This window comes from Saimiri boliviensis, chromosome 2, assembly GCF_048565385.1.
Source record: "Saimiri boliviensis isolate mSaiBol1 chromosome 2, mSaiBol1.pri, whole genome shotgun sequence".
Classification (NCBI taxonomy): domain Eukaryota; kingdom Metazoa; phylum Chordata; class Mammalia; order Primates; family Cebidae; genus Saimiri; species Saimiri boliviensis.
Window position 1 is genome coordinate 39,402,785 of NC_133450.1, and position 18,927 is coordinate 39,421,711.

Genomic DNA, 18,927 nt, shown 5'->3' on the forward strand with positions numbered 1-18,927 from the left:
TGGGTAACAAGAGTGAAACTCCATCTCAAAAAAAAAAAAAAAAAAAAGATTGTTTCGTTGTTTTCAGTGTATATGGTCTTACATTTCTTTTGTTAAATTAATTACTAATATTTTATTCTTTTTATGCATTGTAAATGAAACTGTTTCTGTATTTCATTTTTTGATTGTTTATTTTTAGGAAGTGTATCAGTCTGTGTCCTGCAAGCTTGCAGAACTCATTTATTAGCTCTAGAGTTTTTTTGGTATTTTTTTTGGTATGTGTGTGTGGATTCCTTGGGATTTTCTCCATACAAGACTATATCTGGAAAGATGTGGTTTTTAAAACTTATTTATTTACTTATTTATTTTGAGACAGAGACTCACTGTCATCCAGGCTGGAGTGGTGGCACAGTCACGGCTCACAGCAATCTCCGCCTCCCAGGCTCAAGCAATTCGATTCCCCTGCCTCAGCCTTCAGAGTAGCTGAGATTACAGGCATAAACCACCATGCCTGAGCAATTTTTGCATTTTTAGTAGAGATGGGGTTTTGCCATGTTGCCTAGGCTGGTCTCAAACTCCCAGGTTCAGGCTATCTACTCACCTTGACCTCCCAAAGTGCTGGGACTACAGGTGTGAGCCACCACACCTAACTATTGTTGAGTGTTTTTAATTATAAAAGTGTGTTGGATTTTTTGTCCAATGCTTTTTTTTTTTTTTTGCATCTTATTGAGTTGATCATGTGATTTTATCCTTTATAAAATTTGTTATTCTTAGACTTACTGTATTAGTTGGTGTACAGAGAGAGAAGACATTTGATAATGTGTCTTCAGTTGATAGAAGGAGAAACAAAGTCATTAAATGTTCTTTTTTTTTTTTTTTTTTAAGATGGGATTTCACCATGATGGCCAGGCTGGTCTTGAACTCCTGACCTCAGGTGATCCACCCACCTCGGCCTCCCAAAGTGCTAGGATTATAGGCGTGAGAAATGTTCTCTCTTATAATATGAATAATATTTGAGAAACTCACACAATATGAAAAGCTATTCTATTCAGACCTGCATAATAGTGTAGCCTATTTCTATTCTGGATTGGTTAGTATATATCAGGTCATCTCATAGTTTGGGGTTCTTCTGGGTCTTGCTTTTCTCAAAACACTTTTTTTTCTTTTGCTCTATTTATACCAAATCGCTTTGTTTGTTTGTTTTTGAGTTGGGATCTTGCTGTGTCACCCAGGCTGGAGTGCAGTGGTGCAATCTCAGCTCACTGCAACCTCCGCCTCCCAGGTTCAAGCGATTCTCCTACCAAGTAGCTGGAATTACAGGTGTATACCACCACACCCAACTAATTTTTGTATTTTTAGTAGAGATGGGGTTTCACCATGTTGGTTAGGATTGTCTCAACTCCTGACCTCAGGCGATCCACCCACCTCAGCCTCCCGAAGTGCTGGGATTATAGGTGTGAGCTACTGCCCCGGCCCACTTTTTAAAAGAAATTATATAGGAGACTAAAATTTAATAAAGAAACAAACCTTTACTCCGACTGAGATATTAGTTAAACTTAAAGGGCTGAAACCAGGAGAACGGGGCTTGCTTTTTTTCTGGTTGTGCAGAGAGTGTCTGAATAAAGAGAACTGACAAAGGTGAAGTGAAAGACTGATTAAAAGCAATTTATCTTCAAATATCTTCTCAGTGTTAAGCAAGCACATGAAGTTCCCTATAGCTTCACCCTTAACAGCTAATCAGGTAAACTCTTCAACACAGTTTTGAACACAACATAGTATACTACAGACTTTATGTTTTTGTCCTCAGTGCTAAAGAGAAACAATGGCCGGGTGCGGTGGCTCACACCTGTAATCCCAGCACTTTGGGAGGCCGAGGTGGGCAGATCACGAGGTCAAGAGATCGAGACCATCCTGGTCAATATGGTGAAACCCCATCTCTACTAAAAATACAAAAATTAGCTGGGCGTGGTGGCGCCTGCCTGTAATCCCAGCTCAGGAGGCTGAGGCAGGAGAATTGCTTGAACCCAGGAGGCGGAGGTTGCGGTGAGCCAAGATGGCGCCATTGCACTCCAGCCTGGGTAACAAGAGTGAGACTCTCCGTCTCAAAAAAAAAAAAAAGAGAAACAATGGCTATATGGCATACTATAAGGATTAATTTTATATGTCTACTTGATTGGGCCATAGGGTGCCCAATATATGGTCAAACATTATTCTATGTGAGAGTGCTTTGGATAAGTTTAACATTTAAATTGGCATACTAAGTAAAGGAGATTATATTCCCTATCGCAGGTAGGCCTCATCCATTGAGTTAAAGGCCTGAATAGAACAAAAAGATTGACCCTCCCCCACGTAAGAGAGAATTCTTCCTGCCTGATGGCCTTCAAAATGGGACATCAGCTGTTTTTCCTGCCTTTTCATTCAAACCATTGGCTCTTTCTGAGTCTTGAGCCTGCTGGCCTTTGGACTGGAACTACACTATCTTCTCTCTTGATTTTCAGGCCTTCAAACTTGGACTGGAACTACATTACTGGCTCTCCTGGGTCTCTCAGATCCCAGCAGATCTTGGGAATTGCCAGCCTCCATAACTGCTGAGGCAGTTCCTTTTTTTGAGATGGGATCTTGCTGTCACCCCGGATGGAGTGCAGTGGTGCAATCATGGCTTACTGCGACTTCAAACACTTCTGCATAAGTGATGCTCCTGCCCCAGCCTCCTGAGTAGCAGGGACCACAGGCACATGCCACCATGCCCAGATAATTAAAAAAATTTTTTTTTTGTAGATACAAGGCTTTACTTTGTTGTCCAGGCTGGTCTTGAAGTACTGGGCTCAAGTGATCCTTCCACCTTTCCTCCCAAGGTTCTGGGATAACAGGCATGAGCCACAGCACCCAGCCAAAAGTCAGAAGATAACTGAATGACATCTTCAAGTGCTGAAAGAAAAATTACTGATAACCTAGAATCTATACTCAGTGTAATTATCCTTCACAATTGACAATGAAATAAACATGGTTTCAGAAGAAAAAAAAAAGAAAACATTTATTGTCAGAAGAACTACACCATTAAGAAACACACCAGACAATTTTTTAGAATGAAGGAAAATGATCCTTGGTGGCTACAGAGAACTGTAGGGTAGATTAAAAAGTAAAGGAAAGGTAAATGTGTGGATAAATAGAAATTAATACTGACAGCTTAAAAAAATCCTATACAATTTATAATATATGAAAAAGTAAAATAACAATAGTACAAGGGCAAGAAATGGCAAATGGAGTTACACTATTGTAAGTGTTTTATTTGGGGGGTATCACAAAAGTATTAAAGTAGACTGTAACAGGCCAGGCGCAGTAGCTCACATCTGTAATCCCAGTACTTTGGGAGGCTGAGGTGGACAGATCACTTGAGGTCAAAAGTTCAAGATCAACCTTGCTAACATGGTGAAACCCTGCCTCTACTAAAAATACAAAAAGTAGCCAGGTGTGGTGGCACATGCTTGTAATCCCAGCTACTTAGGAGGCTGAGGCATGAGAATTGCTTGAACCTCAGAGTTGGAGGTTGCAGTGAGCTGAAATCACACCACCACACTCCAGCCTGGGCAACAGAGTGAGACTCTGTCTCAAAAAATAAAAAAGTAATAATAAAGTAGAATGTAATAAATCAAATATGCATTATTTAACCACAATCCAGCTTAACAACCAAACAATAAAAGATATTAAAAACAACATGGAAGAAAAATAAAATAAAAAACTTTATTAATGTAACTCTAAGCAAAGTGGCTCATGCTTGCAATCCCAGCACTTTGGGAGGCTAAGGCAGGTGGACCACTTGAGGTCAGGAGTTCCAGACAAGCCTGGCCAATATGGTAAGACCCCGTGTCTACTAGAAATACCGAAGCAAAGTGAAGCATTCCTGTAATCTGAGCTATTCGGGAGACTGAGATATGAGAATCACTTGAACCTGGGAGGCAGAGGTTGCAGTGAGCCAAGATCGCACAACTGCACTCCAGCCTGGGCAACAGAGTGGACGCCTCTCAAAAAAAAAAAACAAACAAAAACTTTATTAATCCAAATTAAAGTGGTAGAGTAGCAGTAAAGGAACAGAGAATAGATGGGAAAAACAATAAATAACAATATGGTAGATTTAAACCCAACAATTTAAATAATTACTTTAAAGATAGATGATATTTTATAACTTCCCAATAGATTCAACTTGCCCACTGCCTAGACAGAGACAATTTCTCAAAACGGGGATTGCAATAGAGAAAGATTACTTCTTTTTTTTTTTTTTTTTTGAGATGGAGTTTCACTCTTGTTACCCAGGCTGGAGTGCAATGGCACGATTCTTGGCTCACCGCAACCTCTACCTCCTGGGTTCAGGCAATTCTCCTGCCTCAGCCTCCTGAGTAGCTGGGATTACAGGCATGCCCCACCATGCCCAGCTACTGTTTTGTATTTTAGTAGAGACGGGGTTTCACCATGTTGACCAGGATGGTCTCGATCTCTTGACCTCGTGATCCACCCGCCTCGGCCTCCCAAAGTGCTGGGATTACAGGCTTGAGCCACCGTGCCCGGCGAAAGATTACTTCTTTCAGAAGATGTATGGAAACAAACAAACAAAAAAAGAGATTACTTCACGCAGAGCTGGCTGTGCCGGAGACCAGTTTTATTATTAAATCAGTCTCCCTGAGCATTCCACCTTCAGAGTTTTTAAGGACAACATGGTGGGTGGGAGGAAGCCAGTGAACCAAGAGTGCTGATTGGTCAGAGATGAAATCACAGGGAATGAAAGCTTCTTGAGCTAAGTCAGTTCCTGGGTAAGGACTTCAAGATCAGATGAGCCAGTTTATCAATCTAGGTGGTGCCAGCTGACCCATCAAGTGCAAAAGGATCTACAATGTATCTCAAGCACTGATCTTAGGAGCAGTCTAGTGAGGATCAGAATCTTGTAGCCTCCAGCTGCATGACTCCCAAACCATAATTTCTAGTCTTGTGGCTAATGTTAGTCCTACAAAGGCGATCTAGTCTCCAGGAAAGAAGGAGTTCTGCTTTGGGACAGGGCTATTGTCTTTGTATTAAACTATAAACTATAAAGTAAGTTTATCCCAAAGTTAGTTCAGCCTACTCCCAGGAATGCACAAGGAGTTTGGAGGTTAGAAGCAAGATGGAGTTAGTTAATTTAGATCTCTTTCACTGTCTCAGGCATAATTTTGCAAAGGCAGTTTCAGTATAATAATTTCAGTACAAGACAAGATGATAAAAAAGGAAACTAATGCTAAGCATTTTCAAGAAACATACTGTAGCCAGATGGCACTATAGTCCCAGCTACTTGGGAGGCTGAGCCAGGAGGATAGCTTGTGACCAGTTTGAGACCAGCCTGAGCAACAGAGCAAGACCCTGTCTCCAAAATTTAAAAATGTTTTAAAAGAGATATACTTTATATATAAGAACACAAAAAAAGTTATTAAAAATAATATATATATGACATTTGAGTAATGTAAATATTACCCTAAAGAAAGCTGCATCCATGTGGAACTGTTACCAGGAATGGGTCCCAATCTAGACCGCAAGAAAGGGTTCTTGGACCTCACACAAGAAAGAATTAGGGGCAAGTCCATAAAGTGAACATAAGTTTATTGGGAAAGTAAAGGAATAAAGAATGGCTGTCCTATAGGGAGAGTCACAGTGTGGGCTGCTCAACTGGGTATACTTATAGTTATTTCTTGATCATAAGCTAAACACGGGGTGGATTATTCATGAGTTTTCTGGAAAAGGGATGGGCATTTCTCAGAATCAAGGGTTCCTCTTTTTTTTAGACTGTATAGGGTAACTTCCTGACATTGCCATGCTATTTGTAAACAGTCATGGTGCCAGTTGGAGTCTTTTAGCATGCTAATGTATTATAATTATTTTATAATGAGCACTGAGGACAACCAGAGGTCACTTTTGTCACCATCTTGGTTTTGGTGAGTTTTGGCTGTCTTTATCACATTCTGTTTTATCAGCAGGATCTTTGTGATCTGTATCTTGTGCTGACCTCCTATCATCCTGTAACTAAAAATGCCTATGCTCCTGGGAATGCTGCCAGTAGTTCTGAGCCTTGTTTTACCCAGCCCCTATTCAGGATGGAACTACTCTGGTTTTAATGCTTCTGACAGAACCTCCTGATTATCACAATATTGCCAGTAGTGGCAGGCAAGCTATTCACATCCAAATTTCACCTTAAAAAGAATGGCTTCAAAATTGATCTCCCCCATGAGAAATACTACTGTACTTAACACTGGATTGTTTTTCTCTTCATTTCTCTACCATTTCTTTGTTTTGCTTTGTTTGTTTGTTTTTGAGACAGAGTTTTGCTCTTATTGCCCAGGCTGGAGTGCAATGGCGTGATCTTGGCTCACCGCAGCCTCCACCTCTGGGTTCAAGCTTGCCTCAGCCTCCCAAGTAGCTGGGATTATAGGCATACACCACCATGCTGGACTCATTTTTTATTTTTAGTAGAGATGGGGTTTCTTTTTTTATTTTAATTTTAATTTTTTTTTAAAGATGGGGTTTCACCATGTTGGTCAGGCTGGTCTTGAACTCCTGACCTCAGGTGATCCGCCCGCCTTGGCTTCAAAAGTGCTTGGATTACAAGCATGAGCTACTACACCTGGCCGAGACGGGGTTTCTTTATGTTGGTCAGGCTGATCCTGAACTCCTGACCTCAGGTGATCCGCCCATCTCGGCCTCCTAAAGTGCTGGGATTACAGGCATGAGCTACCATGCCTGGCCTATCATTTCTTTTTGAGACAAGGTCTTACTGTGTTGCCCAGGCTGGTCTCTAACTCCTGGACTCAAGTGATCCACTGGCCTCAGCCTCCCAAAGTGCTTGGATTACAGGTATGAGCCACTGCACCTGGCCCATTCTTCTATCATTTCTGATCTCTCCAGAAACACTTGGATAACTGCACAGCTCTCTTCATAAATATATTTTAGGGATATATATATATATATATATATATATATATATATATATTTATGTCTGGGCATAGTATTTGTAGGCTCTGTTTTTGGAAGGTTTGGGTACAGCACAGGATTCCATTTGTCTACTTGGCTACACCCCTGGCTGAGGTACACTGTTGCCAGAAAAGAGGGTACTAATCCAGACCCCAATAGCAGGTTAGTGGATCTTGCACAGGAAAGAATTCAAGGGGAGTCACAGAGCACAGAGAAAAAAGGCAAGTTTATCGGAAACTACAATGTTATAGTGTAGAGAATCCTCGGAAAGCAGAAGGAACATGCCATCCTTGTTAGTGTCTCTATTTATGAGAAACTTACAAGAAGCTGTAATTAAATTTGGAACATGCAGATATACTCACTAAAGGTAGAGACTATTGGTGTTTTAGATGACCATTAATCTTTCAACCTGAGCCTGCTCATTAACACTATCTTTAATAAAGTGGGCTGCACATTCTTAGGACATCTGGACATTCTGCAGGATTGGTGGAAGATGTTCTGTATGGCCACAAATATTCTGTAATTATAATTGGTGGTCAGCTTGGGATGTGGCTAGTTTCAGACCACAAGCATTAACCTTATAGAGGCCTTGTGAGTGCCTAGCTACTCACTTCAAAATAGAGTCACTCTGATCCTGTTTTACCAAACCAGAAGTCTGGTAAGCAGAGGTTCCTCTAACACCATGAGATCAATGTCACTCAAGTTCCTAGCCAGCCAAACTCTAAAAGCAGAGTCCCAAATTAGGGATCAGGTTCCTCCATAAATCATTGCTATGGGTGGCAAAGCAGTAGATTCCCTGAAATCAATCTCCCACATTGTCTGGAATGTTGGGAGCTTCATTTGCCCAGCTGGCAGTGCTGATGGGGACCCACTGGAAGCCATAGTAGCAGCTTTGAACTCTGCATAGGACTCATTCAATGCACCATATTGGCATTGTTGGCTCTTTTTGTTATTTTAAGTTGAAATTTGAAAATTGGTTGAGTTGGTTTCATAATATTGTCACCTACCCATAGCTTACACAGAGCACATCTGGCTGAAAGAGAAAAGGCAGAGAGAAAAGCAGACTTTTTGGAGAAGTTGTTCTTAGGCACTAACAGTTTCACCCCTTATATGCACATGAGTGGAAAAGAAGATTCCTCGGATATTTTCATGGTGAAGGTGAGGACAAATATTGATTGCTTTCAGGAACATGATTTTTATTACCTTGGGTTTTTCCAGGAGATAATTGGTAAATGTTCAGTAGTTTGTTGGTCTTCTTCTTCTTCCTTTTTTTTTTTTTTTTTTTTTTTTTTTTAATAAAGATGGGGTTTCACCATGATGGCCAGGCTGGTCTTGAACTCCTGACCTCAGGTGATCCACCCACCTCGACCTCCCAAAGTGCTAGGATTACAGGCATAAGCCACCATGCCCAGCCCAAGAGTTTTCTTTACTAGAGTTCTTGGGTTTTCTGGATTTCACTGTATATTGTTAAATTGTTTCCTAGGAAATAATGTATTTTTAAATTTTCATTTTTTTAAAATAAATAATTTGATTTTAAAGGTGGAATACTTTGGACTAGCTCATGGGAGAACTGCTTTTTTTTTTTTTTTTTTTCCTTGAGACGGTCTTACTCTGTTTCCCAGGCTGGAATGCAGTGTTACCATCATGGTACACTGCAGCCTCAACCTTCTGAGGCTTAAATGATCCTCTTGCCTCAGCCTTCTGAGTAGCTGGAACCACAGGTGCATACCACTATGTCCAGCTAATTTTTGTAGTTTTTTAGAGACAGGGTCTTTCCATGTTGCCCAGGCTGGTCTTGAACTCCATGTGCCTCAAATGATCTGCCCATCTCTGCCTCCCAAAGTGCTGGAATTACAGCCTGTATTTCTTTTAGATTTTCAATTTATTACCACTAAGTTACAAAATGTTCTCTTAGAATTATTTTCATCTTTGCATTCTGAATGCATTATCTATGCATATCTATACATTCTGTATATTCTTCCTTTCTTATATTGTATATTTTCACTTTCTCTCTTTCCTTTTTAACCAGGCTTGCCTGAGTCATCTATGTTATCTTTTCAAAGAACCAGTGGTTCTTTCTGAGACAGAGGTTTGCTCTACCTGTTGCCCAGGCTGGAGTGCGGTGGCATGATTATGGCTCACTGAAGCCTCAACCTTCAGGGCTCAAGTGATCCTCCTGTCTCAGCCTCCCAGATAGCTGGAACTACAGGCACATGCCTCTACGCCTGGCTAGTTTTTTGAAGTTTTTGTAGAGATAGGGTTTTACCATGTTGCCTGGGCTGGTGTCAACTGCTGAGCTCAAGCGATTCTCCCACCTCAGCTTCCCAAAGTGCTAGTATTACAGGCATAGCCACCATGCCTGGCCAGTTCTTTTTTTTTTTTTTTTTTATATACATTTTATGGCCGGGCACGGTGGCTCATGCCTGTAATCCCGGCAATCTGGGAGGTCGAGATGGGTGGATCACTTGAGATCAGGAATTCAAGATCAGCCTGACCAACAGTGTGAAACCCTATTTCTACTAAAACTACAAAAGTTAGCCAGGCAAGGTGGTGTGCACCTTGAATCCCAGCTACTTGGGAGGCTGAGGCAAGAGAATCAAACTGGGGAGGTTGAGGTTGCAGTGAGCCGAGATTGCGCCACTGTGCTCCAGCCTCAGCAACAGAGCAAGACTCTGTCTCAAAAATAAATAAATATACATTTCGCTAGGTTTTTTTGTTTATATATAATGAGTGTATATAGTATCTTTATTAAATCTGCACCCTACTTTGTCTTTTTCCTTCTCAAGTTAATGTGCTTTTTTTTTGTTGTTTTTTTAAGATGGGATTTCACCATGATGGCCAGGCTGGTCTCGAACTCCTGACCTCAGGTGATGCACCCACCTCAGCCTCCCAAAGTGCTAGGATTAAAGGCATGAGCCACTGCACCTGGCCAGTTAATGTGCTTTTTTTTTTGGTCTTTTGTTTTTAAATCAGAAAAGGAGTAAGTACTATTAAATGTTCCTCTGTTGCTTGTCCAGTAGATTTTTACAAGAAATATTTCTTTTCACTATGTTCTACGTATGTTTGTAATTTTAATGTTAATTTCCATTTTTTGAGCTGAAGTTATTCAGATTTTTTTTTTTTTGAGACAGAGGCACACTCTGTCGCCCAGGCTGGAGTGCAGTGGCACAATCTCGGTTCATTGCAACCTCCGCCTCCCAGGTTCAAACCATTCTCCTACCTCAGCTTCCTGAGTAGCTGGGATTACAGGCACATGCCACCATGCCTGATTAATTTTTGCATTTTTAGTAGAGACAGGGTTTCACCCTGTTGGTTAGGCTGGTCTTGAGCACCTAACCTTGTGATCCACCTGCCTTGGTCTCCCAAAGTACTGGGATTACATGCATAGCCACCGGGGCTGGCCTAGAATTTTTTTAACCCTTTACACACACACACACACACACACACACACACACACACACACACACACTCTTACTTTTCAAAATCAAATATACCAAGAGTCTTTTACTGAAAAGGAGCAGCCCTTTTCTGTACCTCTCTTATTTCCCAGAGAGAATTCTTTTTAACTCTTAGACGTTGTTTCTCGGGAGTAACTTCCATTTTCCTAATTTTAAACCACCTTATCTCAAGTTTTCTATATTAGACATATTATTGATTTATTGTTATATTATAGATGAAGTTTCATCTTTTATATCGCTTTCCTACCAGCTCCTTTGATCTTCTGAATATGGTTAATTTAATATTTTAAGCTAAATCCATAATCAGCATTTAATTTACCATTATAGTAAATGGATACAAAAGCGTGAAGTACTGTATTCTTGGTACATTTTCTTTCTTACATTGCATTTTATTTTTCCTACAGTTAATCTCTTCCTTATATTTTCATACGTTTAATTTTCAGCATTCATTTATTAAGGTTTTTTTCTTCTGCTCAGATCTGTATCAGATGATCCTTTAGGCTGTAAAAATTTCCCATTTTTTCTCTCCCAAAGTCCTTCATTCCCTCGCTTCGGTCTGGATTTTGCTCTATGGGTCTGGGCACAGCTTTGATCCTGTGACTTTCCTTCTCTAATCTCCCGGTTTGGTTTCACTGTTTGCTGAATCACGTCTTCCTCTTTTTTGGTGTCCTTTCTTATTTCGCTGGAATACATCCTCCAATGGCTTCTGAAGACATGGTGCCTTGGAGAGTGACATTTTTTGGGGGTTGTTGTGTGAATGACAAAGTCTTTTTTTGAATCATCATACTCAATTGATAGCTGGGTTTAGACTTTATTTTCACATGCAGCCTCCACTGTCTTCTAGTCTCTAGGGTTGTTATTGATAAGGAGGGTGCCATTCTGATTCTTCTTCCTTAATATGTTGTTTTATTTCTTTTAACAGATGAAACCATTTATCATAACTTTTTTGTAATAACATTTGAGATAACGAATTTTTTTCTCATAATAAAATTAATTCAGCCGGGCATAGTGGCTCACATCTGTAATTCCAGTACTTAGGGAGGCTGAGGCAGGTGGATAGCTGGAGCCCAGGAATTTGAGATCAGCCTGGACAACATGGCGACATCCCATCTCTACAAAAAATTCAAGAACTAGCCAGGCATGGGGCACACCTGTAGTCCCAGCTACTGAGAAGGCTGAGGTGGGAGCATGGCTTAGGCATGGGAGATCAAGGCTGCAGTGTGCCATGATTGCATCACTGCACTCCAGCCTGGGTGACAGAGTGAGACGCTGTCCCAAAAAATAAAAAATCATGTGTATTAGGGAAGATTTGTAAAGTAGAAAATAATAGAAATAAAATTGAAATCACCAGCAATCCCACCATTTTGTGATAACTAGTATTAAATATAGGTATATTTCCCTGATTATTTTCCATGCATAGTTTTATCATAAGTGAGATATGCATAGTTTTTCTTAATCCTGCTTTTTTTCTTTTGTGTTTTTTTAAAGATGGGGTTTCACCATGTTAGTCAGGCTGGTATTGAATTTCCAACCTCAGGTGATCCGCCCGCCTTGGCCTCCAAAGTGCTTGGATTACAGGTGTGAGCCACCACGCCCAGCCAATCCTGCTTTTTTCATTAACTCTATCATTATCATTTTTTCTTTTTTCTTTCTTTCTTTTTTTTTTTTTTTTGAGACGGAGTTTCGCTCTTGTTACCCAGGCTGGAGTGCAATGGCGCGATCTCGGCTCACCGCAACCTCCGCCTCCTGGGCTCAGGCAATTCTCCTGCCTCAGCCTCCTAAGTAGCTGGGATTACAGGCACGCACCACCATGCCCAGCTAACTTTTTGTATTTTTAGTAGAGACGGGGTTTCACCTTGTTGACCAGGATGGTCTCAATCTCTCGACCTCGTGATCCACCCGCCTCAGCCTCCCAAAGTGCTGGGATTACAGGCTTGAGCCACCGCGCCCGGCCCATTATCATTTTTTCTTAATAAATATTTTTGAAAACAATTTCTAGAGAATAATCTATCATGCATAATTTTTCTTTTTTGACATTTGCACTGTTTCAGTTTTTTCTGTTATAATGTTGTAAAGAATATCTTTGTGTCCTGAAGTTATCTAGAGAAAAAAGGAAAAAAAAGACTATCTTTGTGACCAGGTGCAGTGGCTCATGCCTGTAATCTCAGCACTCTGGGAGGCCAAGGTGAGTGGATCATCTGAGGTCAGGAGTTGGAGACCAGCCTGATGAACATAGTGAAACACTGTCTCTACTAAAAATACAAAAATTAGCTGGGTGTGGTGCTGAATGCCTGTAATTCAGGTACTTGGGAGGCTGAGGCTGGGGAATCACTTGAACCTGGGAGGCGGAGGTTGCTGTGAACCATGGTTGTGCCACTGCACTCCAGCCTGGGTCACCAGAGCAAAACTCTCTCTCAAAAAAAAAAAAAAGAACATCTGAATATCTTTGTCTGGGTGTGGTGGCTCACACCTGTAATACCAGCACTTTGGATGGGCAAGGCGGGAAGATCACTTGAGCCCAGGAGTTTGAGAAAATACACACACACACACACACACACACACACACACACACACACACACAGCTAGATGTACACACCCTGTAGTCCCAGCTACTCCAGAGGTTGAAGTGGGAGGATCTCTTGAGCCTGGGAGGTTGAGCCTGCAGTGAGCCGTGATCATGCCACTGAATTCCAGCATGGGTGACAGAGCAAGACCCTGACTTAAAAAATAAATTAAAAAATCTTTGTGTGTGAATCTTTATCCACATATTTGATTTTTTTTTTTTTTTTTTTGGAAACGGAGTTTCGCTCTTGTTGCCCAGGCTAGAGTGCAATGGCGCGATCTCAGCTCACCTCAACCTCCGCCTCTTGGGTTCAGGCAATTCTCCTGCCTCAGCCTCCTGAGTAGCTGGGATTACAGGCACGCACCACCATGCCCAGCTAATTTTTTGTATTTTTAGTAGAGACGGGGTTTCACCATGTTGACCAGGATGGTCTTGACCTCTTGATCTCTTGACCTTGTGATCCACCCGCCTCAGCCTCCCCAAGTGCTGGGATTACAGGTGTGAGCCACCACACCCGGCTGATTATTTCTTTATAATACATTCCTAGAAAAGCTGAACTAATCTATGCTACTGCTTGGTGCTTATAAAATCTATTTAATTGTACCCTTGGTAGCCCTGAGTCATCACTTTTATTGTCATATTTTATTTTCTTGATTATTTTAATAACGCATAAAGTATTTTATAATAATTTGCATAAAATAATGCATAAAAATATTTTACTTATGGAAGTATTGTTAAGCCTGCAGTGTGTTAGTCTGGAGTGGATGTGGTATTATGCTAGTATAGAATAACATCTTAAAACACAAATATTTATTTCAATACTGTTGATTTCTGCAAAGGAACACTCAGGGACTAAGCATTCCCAGATAGACAAGCATAAGAAGTTCAAAAAGCTAGAGAAAGACAACATGCAACAAATGTTATTGAATATTCAGCAGAATTTGCAGATTGCTACAATGCAAAGATTGGAGAAGAAAATTCAGAAACTTCAGAAGCAGCTCAGTGATTTGAAATTGTCAAATAAAAATATGAAAACCCAGCTGACAAGAGTAAATGTTCTTAAAGTAAGTAAAGGAAGAGAGGCTTTCAAAAATTCACTTAAGCTTTGGTCTTTTACCATATTAGCAGCATGCTTTTCATTGTAGTTAAAAAAAATTATTTTATGTATGTACAAAAGAATATATATAATATAAAAGCATATAGAATAAAATTGGAATCTACCACTGATTTTAAGAAACAAATATTACCAATACAATTGAAACCCCCATATATCCATATATCCTCCTCCTTATTCCTCAATGATATTGGTATTCTAAGTGTTATGACTACAAATCCCTTTTTTTTGTTTTATTATTATTCTTTTTGAGATGGAGTCTCCCTCTGTCACCTAGACTGGAGTGCCGTGGTGCAATGTTGGCTTACTGCAACCTCTGCCCTCTGGGTTCAAGCAATCCTCCCACCTCAGCCTCCTGAGTAGCTGGGACTACAGGTGCACACCACCATGCCCAGCTAATTTTTGTATTTTTAGAAGACACAGGGTTTCACCATGTTGGCCAGGCTGGTCTCGAACTCCCTACCTCAAGTGATCTGCCTGCCTCAGCCTCCCAGAGTGCTGAGGCATGAGCCACCACACCCAGCCCGTTTTTTATTGTAGTTTTACTGGTGTCTCTTATTGGAGTAATAGCTAAAAGTTGTAGTCATTTTAGGGGCTCTTGTTTGGACCTTCTCCATATCAAGCTTCAGTTATACTATTTCAAAAAGTATGCCTTAAGCCAAACAGGCACTAAATAACTGATCAACTGATACAGCAGTTTATCAGCAATATTTCTCTTACTGAAATGCCAATTATGTTCTGTATTTCTGTACTTGATTAATGTAGGGCTTTAATACCATTGAGGATAGGATGCAGAAAATATGTTAAGACTCTTTAAATCCCAAGTGGCCAGTTAATAAAAGTGCTAAGTAATAGTTATTGATGAGCACGATGGTGAAGAAATATGCTCTTAATTCACAAACTGTGGAATGTTTTTCTTTTCCATATAGCTCTCTCTTCATAAAAAAATAAAGAAAAGGAAAAGAAGCATGAGTTACCATAACTGTTATTTAGAAGAGATCTAATTATAGTTATCTCCTTCCTTTTTCCCCGTCTTATACGCTGTCACAGGACAAAACAATTGAAAAGCTCAGGCAATCTTTAGCAAATGTTGAAACAATGAAAGAGAAGGCAGTTGTGAAAACAGAAAACTTGAAAACTGCATTAGACTCTGCAGAGCAAGAGACAAGATTAGACAAAGAGAAGACCCAGCAGATGTTAGATGCTGTCACTTCTGAGCCTCCCACAGCAAAGAGCACACCTGAAGAAATATCAGGACAAGAACAAGAGGTTTTTTAAAAATAATAAAATTAAAATTAATTTAGTTAAAGTGATAAACACCACCCCTACTTAGACTGTAACTAACTTAGACAAAAGGGAATATCGGCTTATGGAATAAAAAATGAGTTAAACTTTGACTCCAGGAGAGTGGAGATGTACCTGGGCTCCAGGATTAGCACCTGGAACCTACAAGCCCTTTCTCACAGTCACTTCTTGGTATCTGTGTGTCAGCTCATCTGTCTGATTGCCAGTTGGTTTTCTTCATGACAGGAAACATGGCCACTGACAACCATGGAGTTTTATATGTAGTTCCTGTGACAGGAGAGAGAATCCCAAGAAAGGGTCTAATTGGCCCAGTTTAGGTCAAGTGCTTATCCCTGCTAAACCCACAGTGGCTAGGGACAGGATATATGATTATTTTATATACTCTGACTAACCAGTGACCAGGAGGGTATAGGTTTATAAGATCATGTGTCATCATGTGAAACTCGGAGGAAACCTTGTATGTTACTTTCTGTGTCACTGTCTATCAAAATAGAGTGGTGCTGCCGGGCGCGGTGGCTCAAGCCTGTAATCCCAGCACTTTGGGAGGTCGAGGCGGGTGGATCACAAGGTCAAGAGATCGAGACCATCCTGGTCAACATGGTGAAACCCCGTCTCTACTAAAAATACAAAAAAAAAATTAGCTGGGCATGGTGGTGCGTGCCTGTAATCCCAGCTACTCAGGAGGCTGAGGCAGGAGAATTGCCTGAACCCAGGAGGCGGAGGTTGCGGTGAGCCGGGATCGTGCCATTGCACTCCAGCCTGGGTAACAAGAGCGAAACTACGTCTCAAAAAAAAAAAAAAAAAAAAAAATAGAGTGGTGCTTCTGAACTTACTTAGATTTTCACTATGCTCGTAAATATTTTGAGATAATTTTTAAAAGGCTAACTTGTCATTTGGAGAAATTTTAAAGTTATTATATGTCACATCTCCATATATTCGTTCTTTAGGAAACTTATACCTTAAGATGTGCTTAAAACATTAAGTATGATATTAGTATTTTCTCTTTTTCCTCTCTTTAACTTCTGTGTGTTCACTTTCTTGATTGTTTCTATTCCTTTTATTTTTTGAGACAAAGTTTTATTCTGTCACCCATTCTGGAGTGCAGTAGCATGCTCATGGCTCACTACAGACAAAACGTCCTGAGCTAAAGCAATCCTCTCACCTCAGCCTTCCAAATAGCTGGGGCTACATGTATGCCACCACCATACCTGACTAATTTTTGTATGTTTTGTAGAGATAGGGTTTCACCATGTTGCCCAGGCTTGTCTCAAACTCTTGCACTCAAGCAATTCTCCTGCCTTGGCTTCCCAAAGTGCTGGGATTACAGGTGTGAGCCACTGTGTCCAGCCCCTTATTTTATTTTCAGTCAAATCTGTTTTCCTTTGGTTACCTTGTAGTTCACTCTTCACTTTTTAGATGATTTTGTGTTTCTTGCCTGAGTTCAAGTCTCACATCTAGATATCTTCTTTTTTCTTTCTTTCTTTCTTTTTTTTAGAGATGGGGTTTTACCATGTTGGCCAGGTTGGTCTCAAACTCCTGACCTCAGGCAATCCACCCACCTTGGCCTCCCAAAGTGCTGGTATTATAGCTGTAACCCACCACACCCAGCCTTACATCTAAATATCTTGGACATCTTTTTGTTTATTTCTATTCTGAATTATTACATTTCTGATTCAAAATAAAGTCCCCCCCCCACCATTTTTGCAAATCCTTTTAAAAGTCGTGTTTAATTTTTTTCAGGGTGTTGTGTCAAATGTGTGTTCTGTGTTTCATGGCTGTCTTTTTTTTTTTTTTGAGATGGATTTTCGCTGTTATCACCCAGGTTGGAGTGCAGTGGCGCGATCTTTGCTCACTGCAACCTCCGCCTTCCGGGTTCAAGCAATTCTCCTGCCTCAGCCTCCTGAGTAGCTGGGACTACAGGCACCTGCCACTGTGCCCGGCTAATTTTTGTATTTTTTAAGTACAGATGGGCTTTCACCATGTTGGCCAGGATGGTCTCTATTTCTTGACCTTGTGATCCGCCTGCCTCGGCCTCCCTAGGTGCTGGGATTGCAGGCGTGAGCCACTGCACCTAGCTTCTATTTTCTTCTTAAAGTAATTTTATATGAATATAATTTGCCATTTATCTGTATTCACATTGAAATTCCTTGAATTCTCTAGTCTTCAGAGGTTTCTACTTTAGAGTAACTGGAGGCAGGACTTACTCACTAGGTTCCTTAGCTCAATACCACCGGCTTCTGTTGGCATAGTGAGTGCAGTTTCTAAAGTTTACTAGATCAGGCCTTTTATTTTGTGAATGGGGTTTATGTGATGTCTGGTTCTTTTTTTTTTCTTTCTTTCTTTCTTTAATAAAGACAAGGTTTCACCATGTTGGTCAGGCTGGTCTTGAACTCCTGACCTCATGTGATCTGCCTGCCTTGGCCTCCAGAGTGCTTGGATTATAGGCGTGAGCCACCACACCTGGCCGTGATGTCTGATTCTGTAATACTCTCATTTGTATAAACTTCTTAATTTCCAGCCGTCGCGGTGGCTCACACCTGTAATCCTAGCACTTTGGGAGACTGAGGTGGGTGGATCACCTGAGGTCAGGAGCTCAAGACCAGTCTGGCCATCATGGTGAAACCCCATCTTTTTAAAAAAAAAAAAAAAAAAAAAACTTCTAAATTTCCACTGTTTGCTTTTTTCTTTTCCTTTATTACCAAGCTTCCAAGGAACACCTCACCCAACTTCCGCCCTCTCACCTCAGAAACCTCGCCCTCTGCAACCGCCGTTTTTGGTCTTACGTGCTTCCAAGCCCCTTGCTTTTCCTTCCCCATTTGTCAGTGTTCTGATCCACCAGATCTCAGATTTGTTCTCGGTATTTCACCATTTATAGACTGTCTTGTTTCTGGGGGTAATGTCTGCGTTCTACACCAGAGAAAATTAGCTGCACCTTCCTCTGCAGCTGCCTCTGCTGGTTTAGAATATTTATTTCCCCACTTGAAGTTTGTGCTATTCTCTAGGTTTGCTTTAGGCATAATTTACAGGTAGTTTTTATTTAATCTCCATGTTGATCACTATGGTTTTTGGAGGATGGGTAGAGAAATGTGTATTTAGGGGACTGGTATTATCATTCAGCAAATCAGAAGTCCAAAAAGTAATTACCTTATGGATGAAAAATAACAAAATAAGTAGCAATAAAATTAAGTTTACAAAAGTATAGAGTGTTACAGCTCTTTTAGAATTTGTCTAGCAGGTTTTCTGGTTTTTGCCGAAAAGTCCTTTTTTTTTTTTTTTTTTTTGAGACGGAGTTTCGCTCTTGTTACCCACGCTGGAGTGCAATGGTGCGATCTCGGCTCACCGCAACCTCCGCCTCCTGGGTTCAGGCAATTCTCTTGCCTCAGCCTCCTAAGTAGCTCGGATTACAGGCATGTGCCACCATGCCCAGCTACTTTTTTTTGTATTTATAGTAGAGACGGGGTTTCATCATGTTGACCAGGACGGTCTCGATCTCTTGACCTTGTGATCCACCCGCCTCGGCC

At 40.8% G+C, this 18,927-nt stretch overlaps 1 long non-coding RNA gene and 1 other non-coding gene across 3 annotated transcripts in view; both read left to right on the plus strand.

Moving 5' to 3' along the window:
- The window catches only part of LOC141583525 (uncharacterized), a 62,839-nt gene that overhangs the window by 40,873 nt on the left and 3,039 nt on the right, over positions 1–18,927 (plus strand). The gene's annotated exons all lie outside the window — the stretch shown is intronic.
- Positions 18,608–18,669, plus strand: LOC120364137 (U7 small nuclear RNA). Its single transcript, XR_005579481.1, has one exon. It is a non-coding gene; the product is annotated as a U7 small nuclear RNA (small nuclear RNA).